The 23,026-nt window shown below is 45.9% G+C and overlaps 1 long non-coding RNA gene across 2 annotated transcripts in view; it reads left to right on the top strand.

Moving 5' to 3' along the window:
* LOC142563150 (uncharacterized) overlaps positions 1-23,026 on the top strand; it is a 60,365-nt gene that overhangs the window by 5,701 nt on the left and 31,638 nt on the right. Inside the window, exons 2-3 of one of the 2 annotated variants that reach the window (XR_012824310.1) lie at positions 3,273-3,388; positions 7,766-7,941. This is a non-coding gene — a long non-coding RNA (uncharacterized LOC142563150). Of the gene's footprint in view, positions 1-3,156; positions 3,389-7,765; positions 7,942-23,026 lie in introns of those variants that run through there. The other variant, XR_012824309.1, reaches the window with a different exon arrangement.

The raw sequence follows: 23,026 nt of genomic DNA, 5'->3' as shown, positions 1-23,026 counted from the left end.
CTGGAGGCTTACGAAAAGGGTTCTGCTGAAATTGAGGACGACGCAACGAGCTATGGAAAGAAGAATGATGGGTGTGACGCTAAGGGATAAGAAAAGAGCAGATTGGGTGAGGCAACAAACGCGGGTAAACGACATCTTAGTTGAAATCAAGAAAAAGAAATGGGCATGGGCCGGACATGTAATGAGGAGGGAAGATAACCGATGGTCACTAAGGGTTACGGACTGGATTCCAAGGGAAGGGATGCGTAGCAGGGGGCGGCAGAAAGTTAAGTGGGCGGATGACATTAAGGCGTTTGCAGGGACAACATGGCCACAATCAGTATATGACCGGGGTAGTTGGAAAAGTATGGGAGAGGCCTTTGCCCTGCAGTGGGCGTAACTAGGCTGATGATGATGATGATGATGATGATGATGAAACATATTGTACGGTAAAGACGGTAATACATTTGTGATACATATCTGGGTAGCATTGCAGCGTCCCCCTATACGCCTCTCAGACACATCATTTTACTGGTAGAACAGTTGCACTATGCCTTCGACAAAGAGTGAATGGCATAGTAGAGAACGTGCTTTTGTCACTTCTGCCTCTTAATAAGAAAGGTGCCGAGGACGATGCTGCTAGAACCGGTATAGATTTCTGTTTCCGCATTGCTGTCAAAATGCACCAAGATGGGAGGGTATTGTAGATGGTGCCGAAGATCTCTAAAATGTTTGCTCTTCGAGTGCTGCCACACAAACGAGGCGTTTTCTTCTGTTAGGTTCGTGAACGGCCGGCTGATTCCCGAGAACTCTTTGAGGAAGTTCTCGTAGTACCCGCAATGGTCCGCAAGTCATCAGACACTTTTCTTTCCCGGGCCTGCGGGAGGGCTTGGACAACAGTTGTCTTCTCTGGATCTTGTAAAAAGGCCTGCAGAGCTGGGAGCGTGTCCGAGGAAACTTGGCTATTTATAGGCGAAGTGGCATTTTTCTGGCTTCAGAATGAGTTAGGAAGCCATGGTAGTACGAACTACCACTTATAGCCTGCTAAGGCTTTCTTCGGAAGTAGCAGCGAAGGCTATGACGTTGTGTAGATACACCAAGTCTGTCACTGTAGGCCAGCCAACACGGTGTCCATTACTTTTGATATAGTTGCGAGGGCAGCACAGAGTCCAACTGGCGCCAATTTGAAATGATACAGCCAATCCGGTGTCCAGAACCTTTTCGAGAACTTAACCCTGTCAACAGCCGCTCTTAGGACGGTGAGGAGAACCATTTTCATTGCAGAGACGATCCATGCCTCCACTCATTCGAGGAAGCTGGTAGACGTCCTTTCTCGAGATCTTGTTGAGCCAGCGGCAATCATGGCAATATCTTAAGGGCCAACCTGAGGCATGCGTCGGAACGCGTTCGCACATGCCTCACCGCGTCTGGGCACCTTCGGCGTCAGGCGCGTATGCCACGTCGCGTGTTGCCGCGTGGTTGGCGTTGAGACCTAGCAATTCTAAAGGATTTCGTTGAAAAACAAAAGTAGGGCCATCTCTTGAAGATTGCCACCGCCTGCCTGCCCTACGCCTTGCCTCGACGCTCGGCCTTCCCATGGGCCGAACGACCTCACGCGCTTTCTTTTATTTATTTTTGCTTCCGCCGCCATCGTTGTGCCAAACATTGCGAGTGGCGTACGCAGGCACCACCTTTCGCGCCGCCTTTGTTCTTTTGTATCGTAGTTGTGTGTTCGTGATGCCCTGTTGCTGTACCTTCGGGAGTAGCACGAGCGAAAGGGAAGGCAAGCGACCACTCCACATTTCATCTGCCAAGTGAGACGCGGCACAGAGGAAGGTCTGGCTTCAAAGAATCAGCCAGGTTGATTTCTACCCAACCCAATGGTCTCCGCTCGGTGAGGAAAGCGAGTGATTCGTCGCTCATCACTAATCTCATACGCTGACCCTTGTTGCATGCGGCAGGGTAGGTTCTCGCCTCAAGTGCTGCATGTTCGCGCTGCGTTTATTTGCAACTTTCTTGCTTGACTTCAATCAGGTCGTCTTCAAGCGCTCGTGGTTTTTGTCGACTCAGTCGTACATTACACGGCGTTGTCATTGTTTGGCCCGAATGTATGCGAAGAGCACCTTTTGAGTGCATCGCCGTACGTTAAGGAGCGGTGATGGTACGTAGGCAAACAGGTTCGCTGATGACGTTCCGATCATTATAAGTCGTCATCGCTCTTTAGCGCCTCAGCGTTGATCCGTTAGGAGCCGCGACCATACGGTACTTGGCAGACGGCACCGCCGCGCGGCGCGTAGCTTGCAAGCGATCTGCGACGGCGACAAAGTGTGCCGACTGCTGGTACAGCTTCGGGCTTTTATGTGCTCGCCGCTGACTTAGCGTTGAAGCAAGGCGAGCGGAGAGCGGAGAACGCAGAGAGCATCTTGGGAGAGCGTGCCAAGTAGGGGTAGCCTACGCCCGCGCGAGAGGGGGAGAGAGGAGATGGCGCTACGTTTATCTTATTAAGGGCATTAGGCAGTACTCGGTTCTTGCGTCTGCGCAGGGTGCTGACGCTCTCGTCACCCACGTGACGCGCCCTCGCGTGAACATGCGGATCCAGCGTGGAAATTTCTGAATAACGGCACTTTGAAAGAAATATTACTCGACAAATATTACCCAACGGATCAATCTGATTTATTTTTTGCAACAAAGGGACAAATATTTCTCACATTTCTCAACATGTGGCTCTTATGTTAAGGTTCTAAGCAAATCACACAACTATTAGAACTTCGAAAACAAAATTGGTATTCCCGCAAGCGTGGCAAAATAGGCGAATACTTCCAGAGGAACGAATAATGTGCTTTCGCTGGAAGCTGGAATAAATTTCTGCGACTTGTACGAGTCATTGGCATATTGAATATAGCATGACCTTTCATTTCTGGAATGCACAAACGCAGGTGCGTTTCTCCGTAGGTAACAAAGCCTTGACTCGAAAGCATCCATGATAGAATCTCGTGATTCTAGTCCGCATAAATTAGTGTCGAAGAATCGCAGTCCGTTATCGTATTCTTTTTCTTCGTTATAGTAATTTTGTCCTGAGGATCTATCTATCTTTCTACTAAAGGTTACCGTGCGAAAATCATACTACGCGCACGTGATTTCTGTAATTCTGTTCTATAAAATTGAATGCGCCGCGACAACGATCACAGTACATGGAACAGATTTGCCTTGATGCCTTATTGGTAATGTGTTAGCGATATATACACACACACTGCTTACGAGATCCTAAAATATCGCTGCTATTACACATCTAGTGAAAATGCAGGGCCGTCTGATCATCCTGCTTTTTCTCTACAACCGACACGTAGCAAATGGACAAAATGATCCGTCTGTTCATTTGGACGACGATGGAACCCTCAACCTTATAGATGTGAGTATGTGTGAGTTTGTAAGTAGCATTCATTATTCTAAGTTTTACGTTAAATTGAACGATTGAGAGCTAAATGGTGAGTGACTCTGTTCAGACGCTTCTCAGAATATTGCATTCATGCGAACCCATTGCGTCGTTGCTTATTAGGGCCTGTATTTAACCACGATGAACATCACTTAGGAACTTCACCCACTTTGCACTTCACCCAGTTCGCCCTCGGCTAACTTTATTTCGCGCCAATTTATGTCCACGAGTAGTGCGTGCCTATTGGGTAGAGCATCGAGCTGCTCAGTTGACGGAGCCGGATTTCAAGCTAGCCGTTGGACCGACATTGGGCACATGTCACGTTCACCTCGTTAATGAACCTGCTTGAGGCCAGCTTGAGTCACTGGCCACGTGGCACTGCGCATTTACAGCTTGTCAATGAACCTATATGACGGAAACTCAAATCAAAGGATGCATTTGACTGAGTACGCGCCGCTGGTAAATAAAAAAAATAAGCGTTCAATCTTTTCCTGATTTTAGTGCAATCCAAAAATCTCGATGGCTACGTGGAGGCGCCTTCAGATGGCTGTGCGAGTCCAGTGGGAAGCGGCAGGAATTAACCAATGACTGAGACGAGCATGTCCTCTGTCTCCGCCGTTGTTAAAGCTTTTAGTTAAGGCCGTACAATTGCGACTAGAGAACAGTCAATAAGAGTTTGATATATCCTACTTGAAGTAATAGACAAATGCTGCAACAGTCGGTCCCCGCACTGATGTATGCCTGCAACATAGTGTGCTCGCGGGCAATGCAAGACATTTACAGGCACTTGCTAACATGTAGGGCGACACAGCAAGGAATCTAGGCCTTAAGTTAAACAGAAAGAATCAGGGAATGATGATGAGCCAAATAATTACGTTGTGCTATCAAAGCGAAGCTGTTAGCCTCTAGTTTGTTGGCATCTTTTGTGTCCGCGTTGGTCAGGGAAAATGTGGGCCGATCAGGGCGGCAGTGCGCGGTCAGGAGCAGTGCCTCGTGCCCCCGTTAGGAAGAGGCTTTAAGCAGTTGGCAAAGGGAAGTAACCAGTGCATGCGTAATTTCTTTGGAATAACGCATGCGGCATACAGCTTAAGTTACGTTTCAATAAAGAACAGGCACAAAATTGTCATCCTAACAGCATAATTGATGATAATGCGCTAGGGAGAACAATTCGTAGTACGTGGCGCTCCCCGCATACGCTTTCCAAAAAGGAATATTGCCGAGGGCGCGGTAGCATGCGACGTGGCGAGTGACGTCTCTAGACTCTTGCATTTAGATGAACCAGCCTAGAAAATGATTTCAACTTTGCTGCAACCCTGCTGTAGGCGGCGGCGTGCTGTAAAAGTTCCCGTTACTCCTATTACAGGCGTTATTCTCAATTATCATTGCTACTATTACTCTAAGGCAAAAAAAAAAAGAACTCATTGCATCATCTAGCAATGCCAGCAGCATCGAGCATGCCAGCAGCATCTAGCAAGCGCTGGCATGGCGCAGTGGTAGAGTAGCTGACTACGAACTAGAGCGCCCAGGTTTCATTCCGGCCTGAATTAGGTATATTTTTGCCCGATTCCTGGTGATTGCTGCGAAGGACACTAGCCTAAGACAACACCGCCAAACGAAACGGCTATTGGATGACCTCATAGGCGAGTACGCCGTGAAATAAATAGAAGAAAATAATAAACAAAAGCCTTCTAGGCCCGGATTCGAACTTACTACCTAACTCTGCCGAATGGACTATCTTTCCACTGCGCCATTTCGAAGATGGTACTCGTACATATCACCATACCAGCAGAAAAAATCCGTGTCTACGCTACTGTTTACATTTGTACGTTGATTCTGTGGATGTGCTTTTACTCCGCAACGTCTACTAGCGCCCTGTCGAAGAGGAAAAAAATGTTGTTACAATCTAAAACTATTCCGAAAGGTGCTGCAGCGCTGAGTTTCCTTTAGGATATCTATCTGGTATTGATATATTGATAAATTAATAAGGAGACAGCGGCGACCAGTGACGATGTAGCGTTGCCACGGCTAGTTTTTCCAGCAGCCTCTCACTTTCTACACACCTGAGAGCACATATAATTTGTGGGTTCAGTGCAAAATATATACAGGAACATTCGTTGTTAACTGCTCATTTAGGCAGTGCAGCGATTTCCCAAAGTAGCGTCGATGCCTGAGTACTAACACCCGAGCGAGACAAGTTTTCACGCAGCTTTCTGGAATAGCCAACATGGTACTGCTCAACATTTGTACATAAAATGTTTTTTTTCAAGCGTGAAGAAAGGGAGCGAATACTACGAAATTCCAATAGCCGTTCCGTTTGGTGACGGTGTTCGGCGCCGCCGCCGGTGCGCGCAGCAGCTATCACCGGGAAGAAGAAGTACCCGTTCCTGTTGGGATCGAACCCGGGTCCGCTGCGTGGGAGTCAGTTTGTCTACCACTGAGCCATGCCAGTGCTTGCTTGCAAACATCAAGAAAGTGCGCTATAAACAGGAGACGTGGCATGCGCGCTGCTTAGCGTCAATTCGTGCACATCTTGCATTGAACTTGTGCATTATTGTACCCTGTAGGAGGCCCTGTAGCACGTGCACAAATAGCGGTACAAGACAGTTAAAGAAGGTTTGAGGAAGAAAAAAAAAGTCGAGGGAGATATATACAAGACAGACGGACGGACGGACGGGCGGACAGACAGACAGACAGACAGACAGACAGACAGACAGACGGACGGACGGACGGACGGACGGACGGACGGACGGACGGACGGACGGACAGACAGACAGACAGACAGACAGACAGACAGACAGACAGACAGACAGACGGACAGACGGACAGACGGACAGACGGACGGACAGACAGACAGACAGACAGACGGACAGACGGACAGACGGACAGACGGACAGACAGACGGACAGACAGACGGACAGACAGACGGACAGACAGACGGACAGACAGACGGACAGACGGACAGACAGACAGACGGACAGACAGACAGACGGACAGACGGACAGACGGACAGACGGACGGACAGACAGACAGACAGACAGACGGACAGACGGACAGACGGACAGACGGACAGACAGACGGACAGACAGACGGACAGACAGACGGACAGACAGACGGACAGACAGACGGACAGACGGACAGACAGACAGACGGACAGACAGACAGACAGACAGACAGACAGACAGACAGACAGACGGACAGACAGACAGACTTTGCTGAGGTGCTGAGAAGCGCCGCCCTTGGAGCAGCACCGCGGGCCGCACTGACGTGGGGACGGGAGGCCTCGCCTCGGCGCCGCATTGTGGGATCTCTGCACAGACCGGAGTTGTGGGAGCAGCTCGGAACACTTGGTGACAAAGCTCCACGCCTCTTCGGTGACTCCCTTGGGCCCCCATAACGAGGGGCACCGTCCGAGCATGTGATCTAAGCTGCTAGCCGACCCTCAGTCCGGGCAGGCATACTAAGGCGTCCGGAGCGATAATGTATACAAGAAGGCTAGAAAAAAACATATTTTGTTCATATGATTAAATGAAGCTAGAAATGTGACTACGTAACCGCCACGCTTCGAAGGGGATGCCAATAAATCATCATCATATACGTCATCGTTGGCATTGTATTGTTCCACTTGCCTTATGATGTGAGGAGCGCGCCGCGTAGCGTTTTTACATACGCCTCTTGCATTTCAGTTGCGAATTATTACACCAGGTGGCAGGTCATGTAACAGTTGCATAGGTAGCGACACAAGTTAAAAAAGTCTTGACAAAGAAGTAGATTGTGGACATGTATAAATATTGATGCAGCAAAACACATCTATGACGTACCTGATTATACAAGCAGGCTAGGCGAATGTTTGTCACCGTCACGTTTCAAAGGGAATGCCATTAAATCATCATCACCATCATCATTAGCGTCGTATTCGGCCATCTGACACGCGATGTGACATGCGTGCCGCTTAGCGTCGATAAGTACAAACTTTACATTGCGGTTCCGTCTTATCCCACCAGTAGCCACAACATGTGTAGCAGTTGTATATAGCTGTTGCATGCTGAACATTGCACGTGTGACAGCTTTCTGGTCATCATTTAGCCATCTGTACTCGGGGCGCCAATGTAGCGTTAGTACTATGACAGCGCCCCACCGGTACGCTCACGGCAACACCAAAAAAAAAAAAAAAAAAACGTGCCTTGAGCGGCCGTTTCAAGTTTAGCGCCTAGAAGGAGCGTGCTGCTGGAGTAGTACTGCTACAGTTCCTGAAGAAATGCAGAACTTTTCTGTAAGCTAGACTGGTGCTATTAGGCAAATGTATGTATCTAGCGTTGCCTGATTTGGTGCTTTTTTGTTCTTTCTGAACGACAGGTAGTGAACACTAGCGAAGATGTGTGGGTTTACTTTCAAACATACAGCAATGAATTTGCGCTATCGAAAAATAACATTAAATACAACATCACCACCAGATGCATACGAAATAAAATGACTGGCTTGACAGCGCAGGAATACAACTTTACACAAGTTGCGATAATCGCTGCAAGCTAGTGAGTACTGCCATTTTTTATCCTTATAGCCTAATCGTGCCTCAGAACAAGAACTCGTAGGATAAGTAACTTTACAGACAAATATGTTTTGTCATATGCTTTCAAAATACAAAGCCACTAGAGCAACATATTTGCCGGTCTACAAGCGAATATTCAGATCATCGTATTCATAAAGATATGAATCGTTCTACAGTGTTCATCAACTAATTAGTGCTATGCATTTTGCATATTTATGTCATCAGGGTGTTCGTGTTTTGAATAACCACATGGTAAATGTTCGTTTCTGATTGTACAAAGTTCATTTCTGATGGGCCCTCGCTTCTCATTTATTTATGTCATTTTATTTTATGTCGTAAAATGGGTTTTAACATATGAATGATGAATATTCTGGCGTGTGTTACCTGAACCAGTGATTCTGCGTTTTGCACATTCTACTGCTTTTGCATACCTCTACCCCACAATGAATCTGACGTGTCCGTTTGCTAAAACTAAACCAATCGCAACGGTCCCCGCGCACAACTGGGTTTCTTGCAGCACCACCTGACGGCGTTCGGCTCGGCGAACCTGTGGAGGCAATCGGATGCGCACAGAATCTGTTTCGTCATATTTACATGAATATCAAGAAGTAATTAACAAGGCAAAATTGGTTCGATAACTAAAAAGAAGCGCCTTGCTATTTGACGCTCTAGCAGGTTGCGTAAGGAAAAAAACCATAACCGGGGAAATACTCGGAATTAGGTAAGGCATTTGTAGGTTGCAACAGAAATCCGGAGACTACTCAGCACATTCTAACGGAATGCGAAGGGATTCATCCAGTGTGACCCGTAGGTAACCTTCACCTTCCAGAGGAGCTTGACCTTAAAGTGGTCAGAAGCGTCAACCAGTCGGCTGTCTGGATAAGCAAGATCTGTTTAGAGTATAGGAGAAAACAGCAAGCAAGAGATTGATAGACATTGCAAGGGATTGATAGTTAAAGGCCTAGGTAGGAGGTAGATGGAGAAGTGTTGAGGGAGAAAAAAGGGTAAACAGGTGTACACAAAAACATGTATAGCGTACCTGGGTAAATAAAGCAAGGTAGGTGGCTATTTGTCCCTGCCTCGTCTTATTGGGGATGCGAATAAATCATCAACAGCATTATCACCGCGGCAGTCGCAGTGCCGGCCATGCGGTGGAAGCAAAAAACAAAACGAACGATTAACTCGCCTTCGCGCAGAGCACTCGCCGCAAGCGTTTACCGGTAGAGATTACGGCTGCATAAGTTGCAGTTGCTGCAGCATACGAAGAATCGAGTGATGTAACTATCGCTCCCTGTGTAAAAGAAGTAGCCGCCTAGCAACTTATTTCATTTTTTATTCTGCTACCACTATGGGAAGGCCGCGCAGAGTTAGGACTCTTGAAGATCGTCGCGAGCCCGACGAGCGTTCACCGGAACAGCATCGTCCATATACACCACGGCGTCGTGCTACGTCATGGATACGTCAGATTGGTCGGCCGGATCAGGTGATAACACAAATTTATTGGCCAACCGCCATCAGTGCGTGGATTGAAGCCCATTTTCTTTCAATGTATTCTTTATTCCTTAAACGGTGAAGGAGCTTTTGCAGCTATTCCTAGCAGACGACGTTATGTCCCTTTATTTCTTGTCATTTAACTGTAAAAGGTGCACACGAGACATGTGTCGATCACGGAACAGGGACAGTTAGTGACCTCACAAATGGCGAAAAGGCTTCTATTTCGTTTCATAGGCCCTTATTTCCATAAATTTTAATATTTGCAAATATGCTTTTCCCTAGTAACTTTGTCTCACCCCTTAGCTAATTTGCAAGTGCAGGGCGCCAAATTATATGCTTGGTGCATTTCGTACGTAAAATGTCCCAGAATTTGTCGTATCATTACTCTTACTCTACCAACAATTCTTTAGACATCGGTCATTTCCAAATAAGGTTATAATCTGTAAGGTATGCTGGAGAACCTTTTTTTTCTTGATTGACAAGGTTAAATGCTTTATTACTCATAGAATGGAAATAAAAAGTGGTCGTAAGTAGCGATGGGTGTCTAGAATGCTTCACGACTTCAGAACAGCTAGCTAAAGGGTCAATTATTATAATAGCTTCATGAATTCATTCTAATGATACACTCATTTTTTTACTTTGTCCTCTTGGCGTCCTCTTTCACGGGATTTGAACAATACTGCGCAGCATAAACGGGAAGTTTAAAAAGAGACATAATATGAATACAGCTCGTTCGTGGATCCTATGCAATGAGAAACCCTCAGAAGATAATGTTATCTTGTATCCCGTAGTAGCTGTAGCATAGCATACGCACAGTGCTCACCATCGGATATGCGTAACTCAGTGGAGATGGAAGCCCCTCTTTTTTGCGCCACGGTGATCGCTGAGGCGGCCCAATGCAGTCCATCAGAAAGGCAGTCACTTTTACTTGATACTAAAAGTGAATATGCTATTTTAAGTATAACACGTTTTATTACTCTTGTTTATACTACATACAAGTATTTGCCTCCTGTGTAAATTTGTGGTAAAAAAAAAGCTACAGGATGCTCTAATCAGAAGGCCTTCCCGCACTTACTCCTTGTTTCACAAAACTTAGGTGGCTGCTCTACCACCTACAGTACTAAGTACGCCAGCAACCACAATATTTCGATCAGCTATAATTTCTTTTTCACGCCTGATAAAACTGAGTCTAGCTGTGTGCTTTTATTTAAAGATGCGAAAACACGGAGCAAACAATGCAATTCTTTCTGCGACGTCCACTTTCACGCCGTTTAACGAGGATGTGCAGGAAACCGCACCAACTTGCACAGCTTCGTGTGCCCAGAACTCAACTCAGTGGATGGATTTGTCGCTGAAACGACGTCGCGGTGCGTAAACATTGGTGTGACGGAGCGTCAATACACTGGTGTAATACAATAGGTAGCAAATTGACACGACTTACACCGATGAGTCGCATGGTTTCAAAAGCGGAAATATAAATGTGGACTACATTGAACACATTCGCAATTAGGTGATAATGAGTGTTAATAAACAATTGATTCGGATTTATTGCTACTAAGTGCCGTCATATAAGCGTGTAAGCAAAAACTCCGAAACGTCGCCTATTATTACAGAGCCGCTTTTTATCGAGAACCGCCGCACTGCGCTGTCGGGCATTCTGCGCGTCAGAGGGCGCTACCTACTAACAATTTTGTACGTGTTGCTTTATAGCCTTCTACCATTTTGTGAATGCCAAGTTTCGCTCCGATGACGCTCGGATCCGAGCTAATCTAATGGGGTACATTAGAAATAGTATCTCGGTATGGGTTTGAATGCAAGTTAATACTACGTGTAAATTTGCGTAGAGTTTGCTCCGTATAAGCTTATGTGTGTTTTATTGAAGACATACTTAACGGGCTAGATGACCTCACTGCACCGACAATAAACGCGCCTGAGCAAGAAATTTCCTTGCGAGAGACATAATCGTCGGTGGATGCGGCAGAGCGGTGTCATGCTACTACAAAATTCGTCATACCTTATGAACTTAACAGGACAGCCTACACATATAAATTTCGTGCAGCTAAAAAACTGCTCTATATAATGTTTGGGTAGCACCCCTGAAAAAGCGGCAATGAAAAAGCAAAACCAAAAAGCAAAGCTGATGAGTTATTGGCGTCTCCCTTGAAACGGGGCAGTTTATATTGCCACCCAGCCTGCTTGCGGTACTCAGGTATGCTATGCATGCTTTTCATGCTAGCATTTTTGTTCACATCTCTTTAATAGTTTTCTCTATCTCAGAACCTGTATGTCTGCCTTCTACTGCTACGTATGCCTGTAATGAATTCGGTCTTATTAATTTGTACCGTCCTTTTCTTCCGCCAATGCTCTAAACCACTCTTGCTTATCTCGACTCCTGACCGGTTAACGTTTCCATCCACTTTAAAGCGAAGCGTTTCTGAAACGTGTACGCTACCTACGGGTCTTACTGCGTGAATCCCTTCGCATTCCACAAGGATGTGCAGAGTGATAGATCTCTCGAGTTTTGCTGCGGCATAGGCATACATGTCTCTTCTTGTTGCGAATATTTACTACGGTATGCCTTCGTCCTTAGGTAACCAGCACGAACCTCAAATTGCAAAGCACTTCACTTCGCCGTTATCGTGCACATTTCACCCTGAGAGTTCCTTTTTCTCATTTTCGTTAATCTACATGGTCTTGTTTATTCTATGCATCCGATTGCCTCTCTCTACTTCACCCTCCTTTTGATGACTTGGTTGTCTATTTACTTGTTCAATAGATTTGCATTTCAAAGATTGACGTTTCTGTTTCTGCCTACTGGTGGGTGACTGCGGAAGTAAGACCTATGTTGCCCTTAAGATATGTGTTATGCTGCCGGCATGACGTGGGGCGATAGTTGCCTCTCATTAGACAACGTGACCCCAGCTTCCGACGATTCAGCGCTTATACGCTTTGGATTGTCAAGGTGAACCGTGAATTTGCACAAGTGTGCTCGAAAAATCGCTTTTGGGAACAGTGGCACGTCATATATACACAGTCGAGATAGGAGGCATCAATTCAAAGCTTAGTCTTCGCACTACATACAATGTGCCATCTATTACTTAAGTGGCCGTACCTTTATCACAGAGACCGTTCTATCGTGATTATTGAGAACGAGCTATCACCGTTTCTATAGGCTTCCAATGTTGAATCCTTAACCGCTCTGGGAACAACATCCTAGCTATTCACAACAGAATCACTGCGTTTGTCATTGCCTAGAATCCCCATCTAAGAAAACCTTAAAGCAATTTTCCCATAGAAATCTAAGTATTAGTCACAAAATTCTAGAGCAGCTGCAATACTGCTTTTATTAAGTCGATAAACCACGGGAAGTTAAAGGGCGCAGTCGCTAATAACAACTTTGCTAGAATTCTAGCATGTAACGCAAAAATCTGTGAGCGTGTCACATTGCACGGGGAAATTATCTGCAAAAGTACCGATCCGCCGAAAATACTACTTGCATTTAAGCAGAAGATTTATACAAAGAAAGATCATACGCATCACTATTATTCTACTTTGTTTCAAGGAAAATTTTAGCATCAAAGTAAACGCCAAATGAAGAAAACAAAGATACTGTCTCTGAGGATTTTTTATGGCCGTGCGATAACATGAATGGCCAGGCATTGTTGAGCAATCGTTAGCAAGAACACATTGAAACAGAGTTATGTAAAGTGCAAGACAAGTATTGGCGGCAAAACGCAAGTATTTTATAAGAGGCATATTTTCGAGGTCTCGTTCATTGTTGACACGATAGGAACATCCACCTGATTCATGGCTGACAATGTCTTCGCCTTCCCTACATCCTACATAGCTGAAGGTCTTATAATAATAACAATAACAATATTTATAATAACAATAACTTATTTACATAGACGATAGCGGAGACTGTGTATAAAAGTCGCTCGAGAAACAAGCAACTTGACTCAAGCGCGCAGCCACCTCTGCAATGCCGGCAGCGATCGCAGACATGTCGAGAATACACAAGATTCACAATTAATGCGCTTTACCATGAAACAGTTACAGAACCTAATTGAAGAGAGGTGAGATAATATTCTTAATATAAAGTGCGAGCAAGGATTGGTGAAATGTTCGCATCGTTTTCCTACAGAAGTTTGTAACTCAATATCTGATTTATGAAGTAACTTTAAAAGGGGTGGAAGTGTGTATGACATTTCTTGCATAGAATATTCTGCCCGCGCAGGGACCACTTTCTACCCTTTTGTGCGACGAGGGGTGCATGGATGGTTTTTTAACGCGATAGCGTTAAGGATCCCGTGTCGCAGAAAAGCCGGTGTCGTCGGCGTCGGCGTCCGCGGCGTTGGCCGTGAGCGATAACTGACGGCAGGCGCTTCATAAATAAAAAGCAACTTCCAAGATGGGCTTGGTGGGCATCGAACCAGGGTCTCCGGAGTGTGAGACGGAGACGCTACCACTCAGCCACGAGTGTTTTTTTCTTTATTGCCTGACTTTGACAACGAAAGAACAGCAATAGCAATACACAAAACAAAACATAAAAGATACAATGAACACGTCGTATTGACATAAACAGACTGGTAGGGGGCTGGCTTCGCCACATTAAAATTCATTTAGAGCCATCAATGACTCCATCCTTGACAGCCACTCGGGGGTATCGCCACCGGCCTTCAAAATCTCAGCAAACCGATGGACAGTTTCACGGAAATAAATTCGCGTAGGTCGTGCGTCGGGATCGCAGTAGTATCCTGCCATTCGAGAGCGCCGAATACTGTGGAGTCCAATTAACATTATTAAATCAAACGGAAAACCATCCTCGTTAGTAATGGGTAGATACCGTATTCCATGAGGGTCGAGAGGAAATTGTTTCTTTAACGTTCTTTGTAGTACGTCCCAAAAGAATACCCCTCCCCAACAATGAAGAAAGACGTGATCTATTGTTTCTGGTTGTCTGCAGATAAGGCAGTGAGATCCTCATGGAAGAAATAAGCCTTTTCCTGTAAAAACATTTTTACTGGCAACGTTCCAGTGTGTACCTTAAAAAAAAGGTTTTAACCCCTGGCGCAACTTGCATTTTATTTATTCTCTTTAACACGTCCCTACCAGGGCCTCCACTGTACAAGGCTCTGTACATTGGCTCCGGCAGAACAACGTCACACAAATCCTTGTACAATGTTTTCTTTTTGACAGTAGATAAATATTCGTTTGAAAACCTCGTTGCAAGGAATCGTACACTTGCGACAACTTCTCTAAAATATCCAAAAATGCCTCCCGTGAGTGCTTCGGTTGAAACAACAAAGTCTGGCAACGCGCGCCCAAGCGTTACTTGGCATGCGGTGCGCAAAAAAGGATCGCTGACGTCGCGAAGGAAAAGAAACCTGTTAACAATGTGCCGCAAAAAAAGGTGTGCCAAGCCCAATCCACCATTCTTGACTCCTCTGAAGAAATTTGTTCTGCTGCACCTTTCCCATTGCGCATCCCACACGAAAATGGCGAAAATTCCATGCAGCTTCTGTACATTGAGCCTTGCACAATGTAACACCTGCATTACATACCACAGCCTACTAATAAAGAACAGATTGCACACGGTAGCTCTAGCAAAAATCGATAAGTTCGTTGCTTTCCACCTTTCCACGTGTATCATGCGTCTGCGCTGTCCAGTATGTCGCGCTATCACGGTAGCATCCTAGAGGTACTCCCAAGTACTTTGTTGGGGTCGTAACCCAGGACACGTTTGCAAAGCGGTCGGGCGTCGATTGCCATTCTCCGTGCCAGAGCCCTAGTGATTTTGCTAAGTTCACTCTGCTGCCTGTGACTTGGCAGAAGTTCTCTACACATTTAATAGCCTCAGTTACACCTTCCCTACTTGTTGAAAAAACCGCCACATCATCCGCATATGCCAACAGCTTGACTTCCGCTGCTTGCAACGGAAAGCCAGGAGTTGTCTGTTTTTTCACGATGTTTAAGCACATCGCCTCTATGTAGATGCAAAACAAAAGAGGGCTGAGTGGACAACCCTGGTGTACCGACCGCTGCACGCTTATGGGTGCCCCCAGACTCTGGTTAACGATCAATCTCGTCGTGCAGTTCCGATACGCCAGGGCGACACCCTCGCGAATAACAGAACCAACGTTGACATGGTCCAGTATGCAATGCAAAATTTCATGTGCGACACAGTCGAAAGCTTTTTCAAGGTCTAGTTGCAAGATGGCCACGCGGCTATTTGTAATATCGCAGCACTCCAGCACGCATCTTGCTGTGTGAATATTAGTCGTAATAGATCGTCCCATAATCCCGCACGTTTGATGCGGTCCAACGATTTCCTGGATTACTGACTGTAATCTTCGCGCTAAAACTTTCATATAAATTTTGTAATCCACATTTGTGAGTGCGATTGGCCGGTACGCTGTTACTTGTCGTAACTTCTCTGCTTCGTCAGTTTTGGAGATTAAGACAGTGTGTGATCTTGCATAAGACGGAGGCAATTCGTTAATTTCGTAAGCTTCATTAAACGATTTATATTAAACGATATTGGCGCTATTCCAGCCACGAGTTCGATGCTTGAAAGCGGTACAAAAGCGCTTCTAGTGAATGCGGTGTTGCCTTAGAAACGTGCCGTAGAAAGATATACTGCGGTGTATATCGGTAATTATGAGCATGTAACTTACAGAATTCGCAGTTACACGAGTAGCGAAGTACGTTTCCGCTACATTTCTTCTGCGCTTCCCGCACACGCAGAGCCATCTTGCGGCAAACACAGAAGACCCCCTCCTGTCAATGTACGGCGCTGCCCCGACAGGTGGCGCCCCTCGCGCGCATTGGGGCTGTGCGGGGACCGGTGCCAGGCGCGTCGCGGCCCCCATTCCCTCTCCCCTGACGACGCTTCGCCGTGCTCCCACACGGGTTTCAGAATCAAGCGCCGTTCCTTTCTTTAGATTACTATCTATCTATTTCTCATGATATCATGATATCTCATGAAAAACTTTTCAATTTTTTTACCTCCCGTTTGAATGGTGCAGTTAAATTACAATTATAAAGATTGAACACATGGATTATATTTGCTTTCAAATATAAATCTGAAGCGTAGGAATTAGATGTTACATAAAAATGTACTGACAAACGTTTTTAGCAGTACATGCATTCTTCCAAAACTTGTACACGTAGTCGTACCGAATAGGAATAAACAATTATATAATGAAGGAAAAAAGATGGTATTGGAAACAAGAAAGTTTTTTTTTTTTTTGAAAGGTAATATAGCTCCGTGACGCGCCATCATGCCAACAACACAGGATAACCTACTGAAAACCAATACAATGTGCGCATCCCAATACATATTTTTGTGAAGGTAACTCTTAGCACTCTCACACTGCGTTCTATGACAATTGTTTCGCATGCATAATGAAGGGCGATGAGGCTAGAGCTTTTTGATTAAATTTCGGACCGAAAATCGCGGTGTTTGTGCTGTTCGTATTGACTCTAAGAACGTTTGCTGCTGCCCATTCTTGGAGAGCTTTTGGGACAGACAGCATTGGCTTTATTTTGAGGGCCATCACGTTCAGCTGACGTAAAAAAATTTGTTAGCATTGTCAGCATACATTATTTATTTCGCATCTCTATAGATATTTACTGGGTCATTCTTATACAATATGTAAAGATAGGGGCCTGGAATACTGCCTGGAGGAACGCCTTGCTCATGTATGTTAAATCTGAGCCGCACTGATCTATTTAGACGTATTGATCGCGATCATCTAGGCATGACACCAGTGAGTGGAGCACCTGTTTGTTTCCTTCTTTCTTTTCTTTTTTTTTCTTGCTGTTCTTTTTTTCTTCCCGTTCTTTGTGATCTTTACAACCCCCATATTTCCCACCCAGTGTAGGGTAGCAAAGTGGAAATTCGCCTCTGGTGGACCTCCCTTCCTTTCTTCTATTTTTTTCTCTCTCTTGTGCATGAATGCTATAATTATGAACCTAATACGCGCAAAATCGTATTATGCGCCAATGACGGCCGTGTTTTTTAGCAGGCACTGTATCAATCTTATAACCAAGCGTTTTAACGAATGGTTAAATGAATTGTAAATGTGGCTCAATGCGAATGGGGGACGACTAAGTGTTAAAAAGCAAAAATATATGTTCTTGATGCCTAAAACTGAGAACGTCAGCAACGATCTCAATGCCACATTGTGGGTAACGTAAGTCGACACGTAGTATCGGGGAAATTCTGTAGCGTCACTTGTCGTGAACAACTTTCATGGAGAGAACATGTTAAAGATATCCGCTCATATATCTAGATTTTTCGGAATAATTCAAACATTTAGGTGCTTCCTTCCACTATGCCTCAATAACAATGTAAATTAGGATCATTTATTCTCATTCGGATCACTGTTTCTTAGCCTGCGTTCATAGAAACAATACAGAGATCCGTTCACTCGTTATCCTTCAAAACAGGGCGATAAGTCCCATTGGCAACATGCCATATACAGTGAGCATTGTCACCGATTTCAGTACCCTATGTATAATGAATATAAAGTAATAGTATGCTGGTATGCATTAAAGTCATATCACGCCGATAATAATAAAGTAACATTATCTGGAACCCAAAATTGCATGTACAAACCAATTTGGACATGAGGCATGTTTATCGAAGAATACCACAGATAAAAACATTATGGAGCGGAAATGACGGAATTTTAACGTATGCATATCCCTAGCAATACCAACACATTGAAAACCATATCTATGAGAGTGCACGTTTTATGGCTTGCAAAGAGAAAGTTATGGAGTAGGTGCCGCACAACATAAAGTAGCATATGTATTTAATGTTAGTGCCGTTAGATGTTTGATGATGTCATTGAATGTGTGTTTTCATAATGTTTTACCGATTGCGATTTACGTTGCCCACGTTGAGAAGTGTATTTGCTGCGGTCTGTGAAATGCTACGACTCTTTATAGGGGAACGGTCCTCGCCAAGCAATCTGACTTTTGTCCTTCTCCTACTTGTACAGAGTGGCACAAAATGATATTAATTTACGTGAGCCAGCCGTCTCCTGCGCCCGTCTAATTCCTTATTGCTACCTGCGAAAGATGTCGACAGTGAGGCGCGCAACAGGGGCTCACAAGACACGTGCGATCGGAGTCACATGTCATCACCGCGGGACACGAGTGAAGAAGAAGGGGTGCGGAACTCTTTCGAAAACGCTGCGGACATTGTAGTGAGACTCTCGCTTAGCTGTTTGTCGGGTACAAGTTCGCCGAACCTAAACTGATTAAAGTACCATCACGCAATTGTGCGTTACAATTCTGGTGGAGGTGCGCGGTATGATTTTAAGCCCTTCGCGAGTCAGAAAGAAGCCCGTACTCATGACGATTGGGACCCATCGAACTGACTCCTGTTCACCAACGCAGCAGTCGTCGCCTACGGGGTGACGCCCCCCCCCCCCCTTCTCTTTTCCCTTTGGAGGATTTTACCGGAGCGAAAGCAGCTGCTAACGGAAACGCTACCGAGGTGACCACTCAAATAAAGCCAACTCACATCGTAGCGACCTCACCAATGACGCCAGAGTGTTTCCACGGCGACACATTTGAAGACGCAGAGGATTAGCTGGAACGCTTAGAGCGCCTGTTGGAGTTCAATGGATGGAGTGGAGGGCACAAGCTACGAAACGTTTACTTCGCGTTAGATAGCAGCACACAACTTGGTTTGAAAACCACGAAGCGACATTTGTGTCATGGGGTGTTTTCCTATGGGAGTTTGACGAAAGTTATTGAATTTTGTGCAACACTACGTAAAAAACCTTTCGGGACTGATTAAAGTACCATCATGCAATTGTGCGTTACAATTCTGGTGGAAAAACGTAAAACACCACCACTGAAGCCAGAAGGCCTCCTACAATCCATACAGCCACCGGAAACTCCATTCGCACAAGTGGGAATGAACTTACTTGGCCCCTTTCCCACATTGTCATCAGGAAAGCGTTGGATCGTAGTTGCAACTGACTACCTAACTCGATATGCCGAGACAGGATCTCTGGTTGAGGGATACGCCAGTGAAGTAGCTGATTTTTTCGTCTGTAACATAATACTACGGGACGGCGCTCCTAACGTTCTCACCACGGACGGAGGAACAATATTTACTGCGCATTTGACACAGTACATTATGAAATTGACGCACACCACTCACAAAAAAATCACTGCATATCATCCGCAGACAAATGGACTCACAGAACGACTCAACAGAACACTGGCTGATATGTTGTCAGTATATTGAAATGAAGCACCGAACGTCGGACAGGATACTATCGTACTCAACGTTCACGATCAATACCGCTGTGCAAGAGACTACTCGAAGGACACCTTTCCAACTCATTTCTGGTTGAACCGTCACCGTAACCTTGATGAAATGCTACCTGTAGATGAGATCTCCGAAAATGACCAAGACGTCAGCGACTTCCCACAAAGAGCTCAATACGGCAGCTGACGCGACCCACCATCCATTACCCCTCCGCCGGAACACTGCCCTATTAACGCTGTTTTACAAATTTTTGCATGGTAATAGGCCGTAATGTGTTCAGTTTAAACCTGAAGTTGAGAGTATGACGGAAGCCCGTCTGGTCGGGATGATGCATACTTAAAAGGAAGAGGTGTGAACACCGACCAAAATGGTTTAAAATAGTTATTTACTTTTCGGCTGCCCCACGGGAGCCTTGGCGGCCCTTCTTATGTGTGTCTCAAAACATGACTAAGGTACCTGGCATACACGGGCGGCAGATTGCCTTCGTTGCGTTCAAGAGTGTGCGCCGTGGTTTGGATGATTAGGGACTCAAGATAAAGACGCGAAGAATGATTTAGTTCCTTGGCAATCACGCGAGATTTCTCCCAGTTAATCTTATGTGATGTGGCTGCGCAGTGTTCGGCCAAGGCATTCGATGCAACGTGTCGTTTGTGGACGTCATTCATGTGCTGCTTAAGTCTTGTCTTGAAGTGGCCGGTTTTACCGACGCAGACATACCGACAGTCGACACACGGAATGACATATACTACGCCTGGGAACTTGTCCCTTTTCAAAGGGTATTTCACATGCACGAGCTCGTGTCTAAGTTTCCGGGAGGGCATGTGCGCAGCCTGCACGTCATATGACTGCAGGACGCGCGCAAGAGTCTAGCTTATGCCGGGAATGTACGGAATCAAAGCCCGTCTTTTGGGGCGTCCAGGCTGGGCGGATACAGTGCGAGCCAGCTGGCGCCCTACTGAGTCAATGAAGTACTCAGGGTATCCACAAGCCATTAATTCCCTCCGCACAAGTGCATTGTCCGCCATGCGGTCTTCCGCTGTTGTGCATACGTTTTTTTTTCCTGTCACCTGTCAGCTGTCAATGTCAACTGTCGATGTCAACTGCGACTGACAATGTCAAATGTCAACTGTCAATGTCAGCTGTCAAACCTGTCAACTGATCATGACGCAAAGACTTCTCTCCACCTTACGGGTTTCCACAGAACTATTACATCAAACTTTTACCTTTGCATCGAGTTATTGACAAATTCGACTTCGCCCTGCCATGTGCTAGCATCTGGTTAGCTCACATGGCAGAGTGGCTGTCCCGGAATGGCGGTGGTCCCGGGTTATCGTCCTGGACCAGGAAATATATTTTTTTCAACTGCGAGGCTTTTTTTTCGAGGAACCTGTATGGATTGCCTTTGTAGCAACTGCTACGGATGGGTGAATGACTGATTTGCCCGTCTTTTAAAGCGAAAGCTTTACTGACCGCGAACTTGCGATTTCGCCGTGGCGGTGCTCCGAGGAGGCACATGACCTCACAACGCGCGCCTTGCCGCGAATATTTCTCACTCGCTCGCTCGCTTCCTAGTCACTACTGCGCATGCGCCACTAGTACCACCGAGCCACAGGTGTTCCGCCACTGCGCAGCGCGGCGCCTCTCCGCGACCGCCGTTTGTTATGACGGCACACCGCGTTCCTCGTCGTTCCGCTTGCCTCGACTCGCCTCGACTCGCTTCGCCAGCTGCGTCGCATACCTGATAACATGTCGAAGGACTGAAAAGGAGAGCTCGCGTGCGTCGCAACCACCGTTGAGGGGTCAGTATGGACGGTGACAATTCTGATAAGAATGAGGAGGCCTGAAATCGACATCGGAACGACATGAAGAAGAAACGAATCGCCGAGGAAACAGACGAACAGCACGCCGAACGACTGGCTAAACGCCTCAACATAGCTAGACAACCAGACTCATTTGGGCTTGCAATCAAGATTAACCAAGGGTAACTATGCTATGCTTTAGCTTTCGCTACGTATATCCTGGCATAGCCGAGCTAAACCACTGCCAATTTTTGTACCTCGGTCCTTTCTCAATGTCCGTTACGTGCTTCCACCGACGTTCGGTTCTGGCTTTTTGTTAATTAATTCATTCACTCATTCATTTAATCCTTAATTGCTGCAAAGGATATCGTCTCTTCATCTCCATAATCATCCTCTCTCTCACCTGGAAGCTGTCATCGCAAAACAATTCTGCTATGTTGCATAAAGCTGGGAGTCGCATATACAGTTTTCTGGGAATGCCCAGCAGTGCGCACGCAATTTTCGATTTGTGACGAGACAGTATAGAGCACCTTCTCTGCCACTTCCACATTCAACACTCCGCTCCATGAGCAACTATTACCCGGATCGAAGGCAGACCACTATCGGATAAAAATGTCCTGTAAACTTGGTCTAAACTTTATTCGATTCACAAGGCCAAAAAAAGACCAACTGTGCTTCTTGACAGTGCCGGCACTGTGTGTACTGCAGGGCTCACTCTGGCTACCTCTTCATTCTTTTTCCTTATCTCTCTGTTGATATTTTAATATGTAGCATGAGGGATGGTAAAATGGAAAAAAAGTGTAAACATGTGAAGTTTAACTAGCTTGTCACGTGGGAGAGGTAGAGAGGAGATGGGACTGCTTAAAAAGTATATACATATATATTCATTGTGTTATGCTCCAGACCCCACCGTCGGTTACACTTCGCTCCTAGAAGAGACATGATGTGTGTCGAGAGAGGAACTGAACAACCCTGCAATTTAGTAAAGGTGGCATAAATCATGGATCTGGCACCTCACAGAGGTGCCACGTAATGCTTACAACATTTCTCTCCCATTTACCGCTCTATTACCATATTTTTTTTCCCTTCTCCATGTGTACGGTAGCCAATAAGGCACGTCCGCGGTTAAACTCCTTGCCTTTCGCACTTCCTTTATCTGCCCTTTTATTTAGCATGTTGCGCTTTTTTTCTTCGTCGGTGGCCTGCCTCATCTCTCACAGGACGAAGTAAAAATGAAAGAAGCCTAGCTGCGCCAGTCGAAGGCAGCCTTTTTCGGATTCCTGATGCGTCGATTTAAAAGATACATTTCCTATCCAAGCCTACACAAGAGCGGTACGGACGAGGTGAATTACGGTAGCTCGTGGGTTTGGACTAACGACGCCTATCACGCAGAACTTTCGTCTTTTGCGTGATTGTGAACCGGAGTGAAATACAGGAGCGTACAATTCGGAACGACCCTTTGTTCGAAGGTTGGACGT

This window comes from Dermacentor variabilis, chromosome 11 (assembly GCF_050947875.1).
Source record: "Dermacentor variabilis isolate Ectoservices chromosome 11, ASM5094787v1, whole genome shotgun sequence".
In the NCBI taxonomy this organism is placed as follows: Eukaryota; Metazoa; Arthropoda; class Arachnida; order Ixodida; family Ixodidae; genus Dermacentor; species Dermacentor variabilis.
Note: the sequence above shows the minus strand (reverse complement) of the source record. Positions and strands in the feature narration are given on the sequence as shown.